The sequence below is a fragment of the Alligator mississippiensis genome, chromosome 15 (genome assembly GCF_030867095.1).
Source record: "Alligator mississippiensis isolate rAllMis1 chromosome 15, rAllMis1, whole genome shotgun sequence".
Lineage (NCBI taxonomy): Eukaryota > Metazoa > Chordata > Crocodylia > Alligatoridae > Alligator > Alligator mississippiensis.
The window spans coordinates 35,764,214-35,770,950 of NC_081838.1; positions in this window are offsets into that span (position 1 = coordinate 35,764,214).

Here is a 6,737-nt window from a genome sequence, read left to right on the forward strand (position 1 = left end):
ACAGGAAGATATAGATGGGAGAATAAAAGGCAACACTGAGACCATATTGGACAGCACAATAGACAGCACAGTCCAAACACAAGATGCCTAAATCGTTATCAAGCTGGTTGTAGGCACTGCAGCAAAATAATTGTTAATTATAACTCTGGGTACTCATGGGCAACCAAAACACTCTTCTCTTTGTCTTTACAACATTAGATAAATCATTCCTCATGTTCAAACTTCTCTGACCCCCAAAAAACAAAGTAAACTTCCATCATTGGTTAGTAAGAAAAAAACATAACCCAAGAACAACCATTAGATTGGTTACCATTGTGAAACTCTCAGAACTTATGCTATATCCAAAAATAGGGCTTTTGCGGGGAAAGGTATATACAGCCACATAAGAAAGTATGTTCAATAACAGAAGCACATTAAATGAGTGAGGATTCTTATGCTTGCTAAACTTGGAGATTTATCTGAGTTTTCTCAAGAAGAGCTAATTATGCACAAATAAAGTATGGATGTTTCCAGTCACATCCAGCATCTATTCATCTGTCAGAGCCAAGGAAGCACATTCAGATCCGCATATCTTTTGCTCCTTTAAAATACAAATCAGGCAATGGCTTCTGTTCCAGTTGTTGAGCCATTTAATACGCCTTTACATGATCTTCACACAAAACAACGATTGCTCTGTTTGCCAACAACAGTGACAGTGCCACCAGGTTTGAACAGGGAACATAAGTGTTGAATTGAGTGCCCTCAGGACTTTTTCACCATGAGCACCAATTCTAGTCTTGTGTGACACATGCCATTGCCTTGTGCAGTGTTTCAAGGAAAGCACTGACTTTCAGTGGGGAAGAAGAGCTATTATTTTTTCCTGTTGGTTTTCTATTAGTAGCAAGATCTACTTGCTTCTGCTCCATTCAAATACATTAAGGAAATAATTAATTGGAACATGCTTTGCTCACTTGATTGTCGATCTCTCTAGGCCACGTTTGAAGGTTGATTGTCAAGTGCCAGAAAATTTAAGGATTTGTATGAAGTTTTGTAAAAGATTATTTACATAATCTGTTCCTTGGAGCGGACACAGAGAGACTACTTCAGAGATTGTAAATCAGCACAGCTTCACTGAAGTTGGGGGGGGAGTGGTGGGGGATGGGGCTGACTTATAACATCTGAGGATCTGGTCCTCCTTTGAGGAGGAGCCAGGATGCTACAAATGCTTACAAGTAATAATCAACTTCTTTCAACCTGCAAACCCCCAATTTAATCTTCCTTCTTTGTTCCCAACAAATAACTTCAAATTATGTTTTTATCTTTTCCAACCCATGTTTCTTTCTTTGGTGGTGGTGAGCAGGGGGGGAGATAGGGGAGGGAAGGTATGTGTTTGTACATACGTAGAAACAAATATATGAATAGTCTTATATCAGCACACATGGGGAACAGGCTGTTTTCCCCAATGTATGCCATATGTTTAGCAGAGTCCTACTATATTCATCGACCTACTTATATTCAACAGATGTGAGAATCAAGGTCTCTGCTCTTGTTCAAATCATCAGGATCTGGTGCTGTCACAACGGTTTTCCAGGGTTGCAAGATGGTGAGGTCAGAGACTCAAGAGACTTGAATCAGTGTACTCCTGGATGTACACTGATTTGTTGGGCAACCTGCAGCTAGACCACCCTGTCTTGAAAAAGTATGTGCAAAACACTAACGTCGTTGGTAAAGCACTGTCATGGATGGATGAAAAGATCCGTGCACTCCCATTAGAACAAGCGCGAGTCTGATCCAGTGTGGATAGTCATATGTTCCTGTGTGCTTGGGGGAAGTGAAGAGCAACAAGGGGTAAAATTAAGGTTGCTGCAGCCATAGCATCAGTTATAATGTACCTAGCATTTATTCACCTGGTAAAAATACATAGCAGCACTAATTGCTATAAATATTAAATGGAACAGTTTCCATTTAATCTCATCAAGGTCAAGTAAAATTTCCACGCAATATAAAATTTTCTACAAACTAAACTGAAGCTCTACAAATTGCCAAATAAAAAAAAAAAAAAAGAGTTTAAACCCATGGACCAAATAATAAACTCTTGTATACAAATCAAAACTAAAGCTGACCAGATGCTACTAGCCACAGGGAAGCATGCACACATACTATTTGTTTCAGGAAAAGTATTAAAAGGGAATTACAATTATTGACAGGCTCTGATGCTTGCAATGTGTTGCTACTGTGTGTCTGTTGCATTGAATCAGCATCCCGAACCGAGCCGTGTACCCTTAGGGCAGCTTGTGACGAAAGGGGTTAGTAAATGGGCAAATGACTGGTTCTCATGCAGGCCACCATCAGGCCCCCAGTCCATTCTGTGAACAGTGATGAGCCGAGGCAATCACCCAAACATCTCAGTAGAGAAATTATGGTGCACTTCCGACATTGCGACTGCAGAAACAAACAGCTGTATCTAGAAAATTGCTGTGGATAACAATGTTTTGTGTCACCAATCAATGTTGACTTTGAGAATGGGGCAAATGGGTAGATATAGCCTCACAATGGGGCATATGGCCCACTGTTTTCCGCCGGGCAGAAGCCAAACTGCTAGCAGCTAGGGCAGACTTCTGATGGGCAACGTAGTCCAATATGTCAAGAGCCACTCAAGCACCAGGAGTATTAGATGCTATTTCTGACTCCACTACATACAGACTTTGGGCAAGTCCTGTCATCTCCATGTGCTTTCATCCCTTGTCTCTCCCTGTAGAACATGTCTCAAAATGAGGTTACATAAGAGACTTATATCCTGGCATTTCCTAATATTTACATGCTTGACTGTGCAACCATAATTAACTGTGTGCGCGAATGTGCACACACGCTCAAACATATGGGCATGTCTGTGTCCAAGAGAAAGACCACCAATGCAACATGGAATATCCAAACTCTAAACCTTAGCTTTGTCATTCTGAAATCACTTCTTCAGGCCTGCCTTTTATACCAGAGCAGATTTCTGTCCCCACATGTCCTGTCTATGAATAAACATGGTAGCAGATTCATGTCTAATCATCCCTGGGTATTATTGCTCTTTTGTAAAATGATCTGCAAGACAGTAATAATAATAATAAAAAAAAAAAGTTGCAGACCTACATTGTACTCATTAGGCTGAGTCAATACAATGCACTTTAAGGTTACAAAATGCTCTTTAATATAATATAACATCATGTTTTAATGAGTCTCTATTGATAAAGGAGTTTTGTTTTATTGGTTTTCTTGTACTGAAATGCAGCTCTACTGCCATACCACTGCAGCTTGCACTTGGAGACACATCACAATTAACCCTCTGCTCCTTGAGGACCCGTTTCAAGCCCATTTTAGTGAAGGGAAAGGCTCCCACTGACTCAATTGACTTTTGACATAGCATCTGAATTTTGACTCTAAGGAGATCACTACCAGGGGCAGCTTTATGGGTTTGTGTGTAGCGTACAGTCAACTTGGGCTCCCACCTAGGATTTTACCTTAACCTATCCCTGCCATCTGCAGAAGAAAAAAAAATCCATATATATATATATATTTATATATTTTTTTTTGATGGTGCTTTATGTACAGCTTAGCTAGCACAGCGGGGAACCTAAGCTAACATGTTTGCTAAGGCTGGAAATACAGAAACAGTGAGGACAGTGCACTAGTTTTGCAATGGGAATGTTCCTAGCCAGGTAAGGCTAAATTGGTTGAACTGTAATAAACATCATCTAGACATGATACAAAGCAACCAAATTATTTCACACTACTGCATAATGATCCCCAGGCCCCTTTGATAGTGTCTTCTTCATGATCCCTAAAACAACAGTATTGCCCTCTATCCCTGTGAAAAAGAGATCCCTTTGCATGGCAACTTCAGCCTGGAGTGGTAGGTTTAACTCTTACCAAAAGTTCAGTCCATTTAATCAGCTAATCATACTCAGGACCTAAAAAGACCTACTCTTGCTGGAAAAAGACTCTCTTTAGAGAAGTGTTGCAAACTCTACTGTATGTGCCTTTTAAACTAGACCATAGAAAGCACTCAGGCATGTTTCTGACTTAAATTGACAGGAATGGAGTAGATTGTCCTTTTCCATGTCTTATGACTGCCTTTCCCGTGTCATTAAGTGCATAAAATTAACAATGAAAACACAATTGCCAACTAGAAAGACATTAGTCAATTGTTCTAATTAATACATGACAGGCTAATGGTAATTAATTGGTGACTGATTATACAGCTCTTAGGTGTCAAGTCAGTTACTAAATGCTGCATTTAATGCATGAAAAAGGAGTGACTTTGTACCTTTATAGCTGATGGTTTGGTAAATTGGTTACATATTTATTGGAGTGTTTTAACTTTGGAGAAGTTGTCAAATGTTCAGCTAATGGTGCCATGCAGTGCCAAGTGAATTCACATCACCTTCCACTCTCATCACAGCCTTCGAACTGCATGGCAGACTATTTTCCCATCCAGAAAAAAAAAAGCTTTTGTCAACTTGGAGGGGAAATAAAGTGCTCCGAACTTCATCAGGATGAACCCAAGACCTTTCAAGTGTCTTCAGGAAAAGCTAGAAAGAGATAGCCTCACCGACAGTAGAAGAAGCAGCTGCTTAATGATTAAGGTGCTTAGCTGGGAGGTAGGAAACTAAAAATCCTGAAGGAGGAGGAACAAACACTTGAACGTTGGTCTCCAAGAGCTGATCCCTGGACAAACCCAGAACAAATACCCTTTCCACGGATCCCAAAGAACTGCACATCTAGAGTGAACTCAAACCAATGTTGGCAAAAAGGTAGGGCTATTCTCTCCTTTTTAGCCATTGGGAACCTACAGCGAGAGAGACATGAAGACTCAGCTCTTCCAAGTCATTGATTCTCCTCATTTCTAACTAAGATCAGTGAAAACTACCTGTGCTCAACACTTGGAAAAAAAATCAAGTCACAAGTGACAGTCAAACAGCTTATGGCAGAGCAAGAAACTTAATCTCTTTCTCTTGATGCCCAAAAGCAGTGCTGGACCAATAAAACCACCATCCTTCCTTTCTCTTGGCCATAAAAGAAAGCTATTCCAGGGGGCATCTGAGCACTATGATCTGTCTCCTGTAAAGGTAAAGGAGTTTACAACATAAAGCGGCTAATCCTGTGGGTGAACAAGAAATGGTTCATTAAGTGTCAATAATTTAAAAGACCAAATGGTTTGTTCTTTAAAAAAAAAACAAAAACCAAGAAAACCCAAAAAAGTAATTTTGTTATTTGACCTTTCATGATCATACAGTGGGTCTGGCCCACAAATCAAACCATTCTTCACTTCAGCATGGATCTGGTATTATTCCACATCACTAGGAAATAATGCAATCATGTAAAAATAAAAATGTAAATATGAAAATGTATTTAAAAATGTGTTGGTAATTAGATTCCAACATTTTTTTTAAATATTTAAAAATTCTGCCAAGAAATGCTGGGATTATGAATGGGAATTTCTCAAAAAAATCCATTTTATAGCAAATTACAAGAATATTTGTTTTTATGCAGAATGAAAACAAATTTCAAAACACCATAACTTCTTCCAAAACCAACTCTGTGATTTCAAAAACCTGACCTATTTTGTGTCAAGTAAGAGATATCACCTAGAATTAGAGGCAGTAAAGCATCAGTTATAAAATTGGTCAAAAATTCTCTGACAAAATATTTTTTCCATCATAAAATGTCATGTCATTGAAATAAAAGCTTTCTACAAGAATGTGTCAGTTTTGACAACATTGCATTTAAGAACTTGTAAGGAGGGATGTTGATGATGCCAACATGTCCCACTTCCGCATTATCAGACTGGAGTGTTTCCATTTCTTGTTCTGAAATGGCTTTTCACTCCCTGCCATGCTCTTTCCCCACACAAACTATAATTAGGTCTCCTAAAGAACCAGTCTGATTTTCCAAGTATTAAGTACTCAGCAATTCCCAATGACATAAATGTGTTTGCCATTTTTGAAAATCAGAATGAGGACAAGTGAGCCAAAGACAAATCTGTTACTACAAACACTAGACGTAAAGGAGTGCAAGCTGGGAAAGAGTTAAGGCACAGATTTTCTGACTTCCCTGCAGCCATGTTGTCCCTAACACTAACTCCATTTCCATTAAAAAATACAATCCTCCTTTAATTCAACTACTGGTGAATTTTTCAGATGATAATCAGACTGGCACTGGCTTCACTTTATGGCTCTGTTATCAATGTTTTGGATGAACTAAGGCAAGATATTTCACTTGTCCATGCCTTGGCTCCTCACCTTTGCCCCTTCTCCCTTACTTGTTCAATTCAGGTTAATGCCTATAACATGAATTTATTCTTAAGGAAGTTTGCATGTGGCACTCAGCAACAGGTGGGGCCATGGTGTCAGTTGGGATAACCACACAGTACCATCAAACAAATGGTCACACCTTCATTAGAAAACAAGAACAGCAGCAAAAACCCTGGAGATTTTAAATGAGCCACTGTGATGCACAGTTAACTTTAAAAAGCAGCAGATTTTGTCTGTAATTGTCTTCTTGTCTAGGCCAAGTTCAAGCAGTCTGTAAAACTTGTCTCTCTTTCTGTGAGTGTCTATTGGAAAAAAAAAAAAAAAAAAAAAAGATCTGATCATAGTTAAGGGATTTCCTCCTGCAGATTGGGGGGAAAACCTACCTGATCTTGAGCTCTGTTGAAATAAAAAATCTTTTTTTGCTCGTGGGTCTGGGAAGAGATGAGCTCAACTCAGTGG